The sequence below is a fragment of the Schistocerca piceifrons genome, chromosome 1 (assembly GCF_021461385.2).
Source record: "Schistocerca piceifrons isolate TAMUIC-IGC-003096 chromosome 1, iqSchPice1.1, whole genome shotgun sequence".
Classification (NCBI taxonomy): Eukaryota; Metazoa; Arthropoda; class Insecta; order Orthoptera; family Acrididae; genus Schistocerca; species Schistocerca piceifrons.
The window spans coordinates 962,815,568-962,829,103 of NC_060138.1; positions in this window are offsets into that span (position 1 = coordinate 962,815,568).

Genomic DNA, 13,536 nt, shown 5'->3' on the forward strand with positions numbered 1-13,536 from the left:
ACAGTTTCCTACATTTTTGACTGAAAAAGATGATATCCATCCAAAAATTTTCATCGACAATTTTATTAGCATATTTTTCCTCGCAGTTTGTCTGAACATGATAAACTTCAATTTATTGTGTCCAAGATCACAGGTGAAGCAGCAGCCGGGCAGAGTGGCCGAGTGGTTCTAGGCGCTTCAGTCTGGAACTGCGCGACCACTACGGTCACAGGTTCGAATCCTGCCTCGGGCATGGATGTGTGTGATATCGTTAGGTTAGTTAGGATTAAGTAGTTCTCAGTTCTAGGGGACTGATGACCTCAGATGTTGAAGTCCCATAGTGCTCAGAGCCATGAAGCACCAATGTGGGCTGCAGAAGTGAGTGAGAATTGTAGTACATGTGCTGAGTTTGAACAACTTTTCTTAGCGAAATACTGGTAGAGTAGCAAACAAGAGAGCCTACGAAAGGAGGGGTATCAACCGGAATTTTATAATAGTAAACAAGGTTCATTAAGACAGTATTTCAAGAAATACATTAATAAAATGAGGTACTGGAGTTCTCCTATTTCCCATAGAGAAGTGATACATATTTTGAAAGGAAGATTACAAAGATTCAGAAGGATGTAGGTTGCAGTAGGTACTGGGAGATGAAGAAGCTTGCACAGGATAGAATAGCATGGAGAGCTGCATCAAACCAGTCTCACGACTGAAGACCACAACAACAACAACATACGTGAGAAACTTATAAATGTCCCTGAATATGACATGGAACAGTTCCTGTCTGTGGTCAATTTGATCGATATGACACTAGAAGACGCCCAAGTATGGAATAATAATCAAATGCCTACATCACAATGTAACAATAATAATAGTACTAACAATAACGACAACCAAGATAAAAATACTAAACCTATACTACACCAAGGAGGACAAGTGACCTCTTATGGCTATATTAAAGCCAACAATAATAGTCAATATAAATGTAATACCTATTATACTAAACAAACCTATGGAAATAATAATAATCACATGAATCACATTAGTACAGGAAAACCAAATCGCGACAGAATGATTCAAATAATCAGTATGGTAATTCACGTAGATGTGATATATACCCAAAAGACAGTCCTGATAGTATACAACCTTGGAAAGACCCTTCAACACCTGAAGTTCAATGGGTAGATGCAAATGTAACTCAACAAGCACAACAGCCACAAGGACCGATACCACTTGGTAACGGAGCAATAAAGTTGTGAAGGGAGCAACTACCAAATTCTGACCGTACTGTATGTATTGTTGAAGTACATGAACCACTGAATATGACTTCTAACTAGAACTGGTCACCAAAAGCCTTCCTAGGATGACTGGAGAGGATGAGGAGAGCAGGAATCATTTTAAAGTAAATGTACTGAGGTATAATGATGATTTGGATCTAAGGGAGGAACTGATTGAAGAAACACCTTACATTTCGAGTAAGTGTGGATGAATTTTGCAGGCAGTAGTTCAGGCAGTAATAAATGGTATTGATGTTGAAGTTTTGATTGATACTGGAGCAACTACTAGTGTAATGACACAAGATTGTTTTAAACAAATTAGTCGACGAGCAAAAGTGCTTACATTTCCTGTTACTGGATGTACTGTATCTGGAACGTTTAGTGCAAAAACATCTCAAAGCAGGCACATGTCAACATTATAATGCGGTGGGTGGGGGGAGGGGTTCAATAGAAAGTACCTTCTTGACTGTTCCAAGAATGACCGTACCATGTGTTTGAGATCTAGATTTTTTGTGTAACATTGGAGCAGTCTTCAATTTAAAAGAAGGGACATGTACCTTGGACTCCGAAGGCAAAATTTTGTCAGTCTCTATGATAAAGGGCAAAATAGTCCTGGATCAGTATTGCATGAAGTTAATGGTTAGCTATAATGGTATTGACTGTAATTTAGTTGGTGATATTTTCTATATTGAATATACTGGAGAAGAAATAAGTCAAGTTACACTTCAGGAGTAAATCTCCAAATCCGAATACCTATCTGCAAGTTAACGAGATGTGTGTTGCTTGTTAAGTAATTATCTGCCCATATTTAGCAAATGTCCTGGAATAATCAAAGGTTTTGAATACGACATTAAGACATATCCGCATGAATCTTTTTGTCACTCTTCCTATTCTGTTCCTTGGTCAAAGAGAGAGGCACTCAAGAAAGAAATTAACAAAATGTTAGAGAGGGGAATTATAGAGCCCTCTCATTCTGAATATTGTAGCCCTCTTTTGGCAGTCCTCAAAGTGAATGGTGACGTCAGATTAGTTCTAGACACCTGAGAGATAAACGAGATAATCATACCGGTACAGACAAGACCTGAGAATTTGGATGAGGTAATTCAGGATTTCTGTGATGCCCGCTTCCTGACATCCCTTGATATGAGAAGTTCGTAGTGGCAAACAAAAATCTATATTGAATCTTGAAAGTATACTGCTTTTACTTTTATGGTCAGAAGTTACCAATTCACTGTTATGACATTTGGACAAAATATTAGTGCAGGTGTATTTACATTGGCGCTAGACACTGTACTTGGGTGAGATTTGCTCGACAGAGTTACCTTGTATGTGCACAACTTATTGATCACTACCAAAACATGGGAGGAGCATCTCGATCTGCTTGAAAAAGTATTTGTGAAATTCTTAGAGTATGGAGCAACAGTAAATTTAATGAAATCTAGATTCGCCAGAAGCCAACTGAAGTTCCTAGGACATTATGCCGAATCCTAAGAAAATGAGTGCTATAAAAGAGTGTCCTATCCTAAAAATAAAAAGGAATTAAAATCTTTCATGGGATTAGCCTCATTTTTCTGCCGTTTTTTGCCTAATCAATTATGCAAAATTCAATAAAAATGTGAAGAAGATGCTATGCTGTTGGAGAAGAAATATTGGTGAGAAACCATCCACAGGCCATGATAAAGAAAAAGTTAAATAAGAAATGGTAATATTTATGTACTGGATCATATAGAATAATTCCCCATGAAGGAACTTATATACTTGCTGACTGTAATTCTGATGTGATAAAAGGTCTATTCCACCACACAGAGATAAAGAAATATTATCAGTGAGACGATTTGTACCATTTATGAAGAGAAAATGAAGGAAAAGAGAATGAGAACAGTATTTAGCAACAGGACACCGACATTAGACTTGAACCACAGGATGAGCTATAAGATGTATTATTTTGTTCATTATTTTATATATACTTATGAGGATTATTTTATTCAATTATTATTAAATATAATGTATGTATTATGGCAAACATACCACAATAATATAATTTAAGAAGATTAAAATGAAAAAGTTCGCAGAAAAGATAATTTCTGATTTCTGAAAAGAGAAAGATGCAGTTAATAGATTGAAGAACAAGAGAAAGCAAGGTTAACTGACTTCAAGATAATTAAGTTTAAAACAATGCTACCCTAAAGGCATAAGTATTTTATGTTTATGAATTGTTGAAGGAATTTTATATGTATAATGATAGAAACTATATTTAATCTATGTGTAATGGTCACGATCAAAGCTAAAGGAAACATGAGAAAGGAATGAAAAGGATGCTGATGTAACTGTCTAATCGACATTATAATCTGGAAAACATAATAAGAAGAAAACCAGGTGTTGAAAACAATGAAAATATGATACAAAACATATGGAAATAATTATTTGAACTTCATGATGAACCGATAACCATTATGGTAAGGAAACTGAATACAAATCTCATGAAGGTACGATAGTAGGATGAGGGAAGGACTGTTGTCTAATGTAAATTGAGAACAATCAAGTGATGGAACAAACTTCAGTACTATTTGTATTGAAAACTATTTGTAGTTTTGTAACACTGAAACAACACATAAAACCTGGAAATTCATTTTCAGATAAAATAAAATTAAAGGGTAATGCAGTCTTTATGAGTATCAAAACAACTGACAAAATCAAGTTCATGTGTGTATGCGTGTATTACAGAAATTACAAAATTGTAAAATACAAAACCATTACATTTTACATATGAACACAGAATACACACTATAAAAAAAGTGTTTTTCCCCCCACATCCCCTCCTAAACCATTGAATCGATTTCGACCAAACTTAGTACACACATCTTTTACTGTCAGAGAACAATCACTGTGGGGGTAAGAACAACTTACCTGTCATAGTTCAGGAGATTTGATGTCATAAGCAATGAGATACATGAAAAACTGCTGCATCATGCCTGACACTTAAATTTACTACTTCTCTGCTGCTAACTCTGTTAGCATTAAATTTTACATACAGTCTCCAAATATGCTGCTAAATGCACCTACAAAATTATACTGTGGTACTACACATAGTTCAAGAGATATGACATCATAAACACTGAGATGCATGAAAAAATGACACATCTAACATGAAGTTTCAATACATTTATTCTTTACTACTAAGATACTCTTACAGTCGAATCAAATTAAAGGAAATTCCTGAATCCTGGCTGCACTTTTGACAGCTTTCTACTGTGAAGCTCAAACAGCTTAGGTGAAAACAATAGCCATCTATAGAGCTATGAAGAGACGTTGCCATAGAGATATTTACAAAACCATGATGCAGACATTGAAAGCAGCTGCATCCAGCGTACAGAAACTATCCGGGATATTATACTACAAACATCATTTATTTTTTTGTAAATAGAAAATTGGCAAAAGGAATACCCAGGCAATGCTGTGTCTGTCAGCTAGTATTCAATAGTAGGCAAGGAAAATTAGCCCAAAAACAAAAGTTACACTGGCCAATAAATATGCAGATCACCACCACCACCACCACCACCACTTACTGCACATCATCAGGCCATTTAGGCTCAATGCTTAAGATAAAAATACACAAGTACATAAAACATAATAAAATGATCAACAAATTCAAGCTGCGAAGCACTGATGCACTCCTCCTTTGTCTGTGTACTTGCCAATGTTTCACAACCATACGATATAACTGGTTGCACTACAGATATGTACACCTGTATCTTGCTTTCCTCTGATAGAATGTGTGACATATATATGTGATTTAAGCTGTAGTACATCCATTTTGCATTTATTATTCTTCATCAACTGTCTTTCTCTATCTCACTTTTATTCAACAATACTGACCATAGGATCTTGAATGTTTCTGCTCTCAAAATTGTGACCTTCTATAATGGTGCCCATATAATTTTGTTGACAAGAGGCTACCAAATACTTTCTTTCCTCAGAATTGATCAGTAATCCTAGTTTGCTTGCTACTAGCATAAATCGACATGTTATCTCCTCTCACCTCATTCACAGTTTTGCCCACAATTACGACATCATCTGCAAATGCAAGGATCATCACACTTACAACCATCTCCATCACCCTATTATGGCCAACTGCACTTCTCACCTTGTCCAATGCAGTGTTGAACTGAACTGGAAACAGAGGACTGCACTGTCTCAACCTGTTCTTACCTGTGAAGAGTGTCAACATGTGATTTGCAAAGCATACCGTATTTTACGGACTATAAGACACTACGAACTATAAGATGCAACTTAATTTTTAAGCAATTTTCCAAAAAAATAACATTTTTATTATTATATATCAGAGCCAGACTACAAAAAATCTTCATTTATAAAACCAAATTGACCTTTAAAATCCTTGAAGATTACCACCTGAACTTCCTTCTTCTTCATCCTCTTCACTGTCATTGTTGTCCTATTCATATAAAAGATGGTCTTCATTGCCATCGAGAGCATTACTTACACCACAAGTCTTGAAAGACTTAACAAGTATGTCTTCTCTCACTCTAGGCCATGACTGTTTTATCCACTTACACACTTGTTTGATTGTAGGTCATTTTCATGCTCCCTTTGATGTGAATTCATGTCGGGATTCATCCATCATCCATTTGTTCCTTTCCTCTCTCATATACACTTTAAATGGTTTATTTATTGAGTGAGACATCAACAGGTTGCAGTTTTGACGTACATTCTCCCGGAATAAAAGCAAGCTCTGTATTTCCTTCTCTCAATATCTCTTTCACAGAATTTTTCAAATGCCTAATGATGTAGCACAAGAAGAGAACTCTTCTTCAATAAAGCACCTTTCCTTCTCTCCCACAGTCTGTTAATCCATAATTTCATACCAGCCTCATCTATCCAATACTTGTCATGGCCGGCCGGAGTGACCGTGCAGTTCTGGGCGCTACAGTCTGGAACCAAGCGACCGCTACGGTTGCAGGTTCGAATCCTGCCTCGGGCATGGATGTGTGTGATGCCCTTAGGTTTAATTAGTTCTAAGTTCTAGGCGACTGATGACCTCAGAAGTTATGTTGCATAGTGCTCAGAGCCATTTTTGAACTTTTCATGTATGTGAACAACAATGCCTGGTGGTATTCTAGAAGATTTTGGCATTGTTTTACACTTGAAAATGATCATTGTATGAAGTTTAGCACTGTCAGCACAACATGAAAGGACAACAGTGTAGTGTACTTTTTCAATTCTACTTGTTTTGATAGCTACGGTTTTAGCAACTTTCATGGCAAACAGTTCTGTTACTCGACAAATTAAATGTTATGGGAGTTTTGTCCATATTCGCTATTTGGCTTAGTTCCACACTGGTTTTCTTTCAGTGTTGAATAATAAAGCAATGGACAGATAATTTTTCTCTTCATACTCTTGTGTCATTTGGTTTTGGTTTTTGTTTGCATGCTAAGTCCAGGACACTTCGTAAACCTGCACCACCAACCAATTTGGCTTAATTCCACACTGGTTTTCTTTCAGCATTGAATAATAAAGCAATGGGAAGATTATTTTCTCTTCATACTCTTGTGTCATTTGGTTTTGGTTTTGGTTTGCATGCTAAGTCCAGGACACTTCACAAACCTGCAGGACCAACCAACTGCTCTCTTAAAGTCTGATAAATTCCACATTGCCATTAGCTTATGAGCATGCATTTGAATCAGTTTTGTGTTAATTCCAATGCCATTTTGATAGTGTCCTTGAATCCATTTCAATAAGTGTGTCCTAGTTTTGGCCATTTTCCATCCAGTCCTCTATTTGCACATTTAGTCATCCTCATTTTTTCCAGTTCTTCTTTACTAGCCCGCCAGTCATTAATGGTTTTTTCTGTTGGTGGAGAGGTGAAATGCCACTCAGCTGTTCTGTTTCTATGTTCTTCTGCATATGCTATTACTTTCAATTTGTAGCCTGGATCATATGAATATCTTTTATTTTTTTTCCATTACACAACTAGCTATTAACAAAAATATTGTACTGTTACTGATAACATAAATCACTTTCAATTCAAGTTCACTGGCACTGTAAGCTGCTAAGATACACCATAGACTAGACAGTGTTCTGGGTTCGTAATGACGGGATGGGAGGAAGACAGTGTTAGCAAGCTCGTAATTTGCCCCCACTCATGTTTGTCGCATTGGTGCATTGCACCTGCCAGTTGATTCCAGTGTTGCCAGCCAGAGATGGATTTCCTGTGGCTACAAATATATGGCCATTTTTGTGACTGGTAGGAATTTTAAATCAAACACTGAAAGTTTTTTATTAATTTTGACTATAAGTTGCAGATGAATTTTTGAGGCAATTTTTTGATGAAAGAAGTGCATCTTATGGTCCATAAAATATGGTACTTGGTATCTTGATCCATTTTAATGGTCTGCAATTAGCGTAATGCACTTCATTGGTATGCTGAACTCCTGCATTATCTGTCTTAGTGTTGGCCAATTAATACTGCTGTATGCCCGCCAGAAGTCAATGAATATAAGGTGTAGGTCTTTAGCAAAGTCGTTAAACATTTCCATTCTTTGTCTCAATGTGAAGATATGGTAAGTGTTTTAGATTGGTGTAAACTTTAATCACGCCCCCAGATGCGAGATCCTTTGGTAATTATCCACTCATGACATTGCCCTTCTTAAAAATTGGACATACAATTGCCTTTCTGCATTCTGCGTGGAGCCGTTATCTGACCATACATTTGCCATAAGCTGTCTTAGACTGACTGTCAACACTTTTCCTCATACCAGAACAAATCCGCATTGATGTCATTCCCACCTGGAGCCTTATTGTTTTTAAGTTTGTCCAGGATGCACATAAATATGCACAAGCTGAAAATAATTTTACTTGACGTTTAACATCCCAAATAAGAGTTAAATGAGTTTGCAATGGTTTCTGGCTTTCGCTAAACTTTTGAGGGCTGAAAACCAACGAACTTTCTGGACTTTTTTCATTTTTTTCACTTTTAACTCACTAACAATATATGCTAAAGAAAATTTACAAAACAACAAAATGGAACAGCACATAATTTTGCATAGAATGATCCACTTAAGATTGGTTCAACCATTCAGCCATAATCGATTAACAATGATTGGTAATTGTTATAAGCTTGGCGGGAAAGGGATTTATACTCATATTTGAACACCTGTAACTGAAAAAAAGCTACTCCAAATGGAAAGGGTCATGTGTGAAAATTGTAGAGAGTTAAATTCTATTTTAAAGAGCTCCTAAATTTTAAAATGCACTCACTCCTTTGCAAAGATACAAATAAAAATGTGAAAGTATTTGTACTGCTAAATTCCTGTTAAGTCAAATTACTTTTGAAACACAGATCATCCACATTTGTCCAAATATTCAGATTTAGGGAGAATTTCATTAGGTGGCTACCTACCTTGGCAGTCAGCTCTATTTACTAATTTAATTATTTAAGTAGGTAATTTGTAGTATTATGTGTTAATTATTTGTGTTTATGGTAATCATACAAGGAGTATCTACCAAAAGTGAAAAAAGCTTGGAAAATATGCCAGGGAAAAACTTTAAGGAAGTGCAGTTCCTGAGAAAGAATCATAATGCGTAGAGTCAAGATTATTGGGAAACCAGTCTCTGTCAGTCCTGATATAGTTTTCCATCGATTACCTTTTCACATCAAGTCACCACAACAACTTAAGCTTTGAGTTAGCTCCATATCCTTTAACTCTTCTTGATGACAATAGATTAATACAGAAGACAAAAAAATCATGTCTCTTTAAACTGCCCAATCCACTCATTGTTAAAATCACAAGCAAAACAGACTGTGTCCTAGACAGTGGGTTCCTCTTCCACCCTGTTGGGTGCTGTACTGATGAAGCGCTTTCCTCCATCTGCAAATGGAGTGAATGAACTTTGAGTCCAACTGCAGCATAATTTTTGATGGATACGCTGAGGAGGGACCTGAAAAAAAATCTGCTAAATGTGCCTGAAGAGCATATGTTATATCATCCACTTCCATTTAATTTGATGAGGCAATGTACCAACTATGTCAAAAGAATATTTCTTACTAAACAGACTTAATAATAAACATCTTATCCTAATAATGACAACAAAATTATATGGTGAAGGGAAATAGGTCAACCAGGCCCAGCCATTGATAAGACAAGACAGAGAGCCAATGTCTTTATTATCAGAGAAGATATTGATTTGTTGGTCCTGTTGACCAGCCACATAGCTGAGTCTACTGAGCAGGAAGAACCATTCACAAATATCTTCCTTATGAAACCTGGCAAAGGCAACCAAGACACATTCATTTACAACCCCTACAGTTCTACACCCTCCAAAGAAGCCAGAAAACACATATTATTTCTTCACATTCTGTGGCTGTGACACCACTTCTACATTTTTTCCACAGAGTAAAATCAAATTTATAAACAATGTTTCAAAAGAACATGAACCTCCAACATGTTGCCTCAGACTTCTCCCAATACTACTCCTGATAAGGTCGCTGAGAGTGAAGATCACTTTATGTATGTGCACGGGTGACAGTGACCTATGAATGAAATTCATCTGCAACAGTTCCAGAGAGGTTAATTGAAAAATAATGACTTCAGTTTGTTTCATAGCGAAGCCACCACTTCCCAGCAACTCACTCAGGGTCCACTTGCATGTTCAGATTGTGAGGAACAATCAGATGGATCCACTAAAATGGGGGTGGAAGACCACAAAAAATGGTCTGATTCTCACTGCAACCAGCACCCCAGGAACTGCTCAACACAATATGTTGCAAGTGCAAGATGGGATTTAAAGCAGCTTGTTCCTGCAGAAAAGCATCTATAAAGTGCTTGGCTTCATGCAGTGCTTGCAAAGTGCTTTCATGCCTTAACACTCTAAAAGAAGAGGACATATTCCTCTATTCAGCACAAATCATTAATGAAATCGACATCATCGAGTAGGTACTGATTTATATCCCATGGCACAAGCCAACGAATAACTGTGCAATGACGTTTCCTCCCTGGGGACCATCTTCCCCGAAACACAGAAAAACATGAAAAAAAAAGTCTGTGAATGTAAACACAGACAATGTTTGAAAAAAATTAATCACTCATCATCCATTAAACTTAGGCCAGCAGCCATGCAAATGCTACTTTTTCAATTGATATTTCAGCCACATATCGTCCAACCACCCTCCGAGTGACCTTGATGATATCATCTTTCATCTGTGTGATTGAAGAAGCTGTCCAACACTATCACAGGATTCAGCTGAAGAAATGAGATGTGTAATCTGCCAAGCAAATACAAAACATTGTTCACAAAGAAGTACTATTTCTAAGGAAGAGACATTTGTGATGCGGAAGTTAGATGAGAATACTGATACAGTCATCCTGCATGTTGATAAAGGTAACTATCATCATATTACATCAGGAAGCTTGTAAGGAAAACATACATGGTCTACTAAGTTCTGATGTATACAAGAAGATTAACACAGAACCTACCAACAATGTGACAGTATGGACTGCTACTTTAATGAACACTTCATCGCTACCAAACTAAGTTATAAGAGGTTTAAAAGTGCAAGATGTGGTACCACCAAGATTTTATGGGCTTCCTAAAGTTCAAAAGATGGATAAAAGTGACTAGAGGATTTGTGTACACAGCCAACAATGAGCACTACTGGTCACCATTTTATCTTTCTGCCAAATATTTACCTCCAATATTGAAGCCGTCAGTAGGCAAATGTAGTCACCACATTCATAATTCTATGGATTTCGTCTATGAAAATAGATGGCTGCCTTCCTTTTGTTTTTGTTCATCATAAAGTTGATGGCACATTAGGGCATGCTGTATATCATAAACCAACACATACAATTCTATATTTACATGCCAATAACTGCCATCACCCTTCAAAAATTATAAGTGTCCTTAAGCCCTTAGTGTACAGAGCACACTGTATATCTGATAATGATTATTTGCAAGAAGAGCTCACACACCTCAAGAGCATCTTTAGAGCAAATGGATATTCCCAGCAGCAAATTCGCACACTGTTTAATGTGAATCCTAGAATGCAGGTCTGTAATCAGGAAGAAGAAAGTAGTGTCATCAAATCAAGATCATTTTTGCTTTATATGGGTACTCTTTTCTTGAAGATAAGCCATATTCTCAAGAAATACCACATTATGATGATCTTCCAGCATCCTACAAAAACTGCAGCCTTACTCAGCTCTCTGAAGGATGATTTATTGCTTCATAAGGCACATGTATATCATATTCTTTGTGAACTCTCATAATCCATACACAGGCCAGACAACACACATCTTGCATGAGAGTTGCGTGGAACACCAAAGTCAGCTGTGGCAGAACACTATCGATGAGGTCATTTGAGGAACTACAGTGACTTGAAGATTTAAATGCACACTACTTCCTTTTGGGATTCTGTTTCCAAGGAATCCATAGAAATTAGATTAACTGATAACTTAAGAAATAAAGAAAATGTTTTTAATTTGGATAAGGCATGGAATCTTGTTCTTGATGTAATTAAATAAACTAAAAGCTTAATAAATAGAGATAATGTTTTTAAATGGATAAGGCATAGAATCTGACTCTTTGTGTAATTAAATTGCATCGAAGTTGTCAAGCAAGGTGTTACCATAGCTGAATATACATCAAGAAGCAAATCAAATGTCTGTATGTGTGAGTATACTTCTTTGCCACTGACCAGCATCTGTGTTCCGTATGTGCAGAACTGCTGTGGTGGAGCATACAAGGTCACACTTGACACCTTGTCATCAGTCCTGTTACTTATTCTCAGGATAAACAGATGATACGCAGCCAAAATATCAGTTGACGAAGTAGTACTTATGTGGCTGCATGCCCAAAATTTAATGGATTATACATAATCCTTCCTCAGTTTTATATTATAATTGCAGAATTTTCCCATTAACAAAACCTTTCATCTGATAATGCTTCTTTTTTTAAATTAATTTTGAAACCCATCTATTATCATCTTTGACTGGCAAGGTAATTAATTAATATTAATACACAGAGCTAACTACATAGGTAATTAGGTAGGTACCTAACTAAATTGCCCTTAAATTTGAATACTTGGGGAGCTGTGAATGATTTGGGGTTCAAAAGTTTTAGCAGGAATTTAGCACTACGAATGTTGCACTTTCAGATTTTTATTTGTATCTTTGTGAAGGACTGAGTGCATTTTAAAATGTAGGAGCTCTTTATATGCAGAATTTAATGCTCTACAACTTTCATGCTTGATGCTTTTCATTTGGAGCACTGTTTTTGACTTTCAAGCATTAGAACACAAATCTTCTCACATGCTCATTTTGACTTCAAAGGCAAGAAAACTACTACTGATGCACTACATGAATTTTTCAACCTTGTCTGGTTTAAAAGTTATCTGAATGATAGACAGCAGTATGGTGAATTAAATGAAAACAATTCCTCAGGACAGCCAGCTCTGCACATTCTTCCACACAAACCATAAAGCAAGGAGTTCCCAAAAGCTCAGTCTTATGCTCCTTGTTGTTTTTACTTTACATAAGTGATCTTCCACATAGTCTAGCAGACACAAAAGCCCTTCCGTTTGCTGATGACACCAATATTCTTATATTTCTTACTAAACAGACTTAATAATAAACATCTTATCCTAATAATGACAACAAAATTATATGGTGAAGGGAAATAGGTCAACCAGGCCCAGCCATTGATAAGACAAGACAGAGAGCCAATGTCTTTATTATCAGAGAAGATATTGATTTGTTGGTCCTGTTGACCAGCCACATAGCTGAGTCTACTGAGCAGGAAGAACCATTCACAAATATCTTCCTTATGAAACCTGGCAAAGGCAACCACGACACATTCATTTACAACCCCTACAGTTCTACACCCTCCAAAGAAGCCAGAAAACACATATTATTTCTTCACATTCTGTGGCTGTGACACCACTTCTACATTTTTTCCACAGAGTAAAATCAAATTTATAAACAATGTTTCAAAAGAACATGAACCTCCAACATGTTGCCTCAGACTTCTCCCAATACTACTCCTGATAAGGTCGCTGAGAGTGAAGATCACTTTATGTATGTGCACGGGTGACAGTGACCTATGAATGAAATTCATCTGCAACTGTTCCAGAGAGGTTTATTGAAAAATAATGACTTCAGTTTGTTTCATAGCGAAGCCACCACTTCCCAGCAACTCACTCAGGGTCCACTTGCATGTTCAGATTGTGAGGAACAATCAGATGGATCCACTAAAATGGGGGTGGAAGACC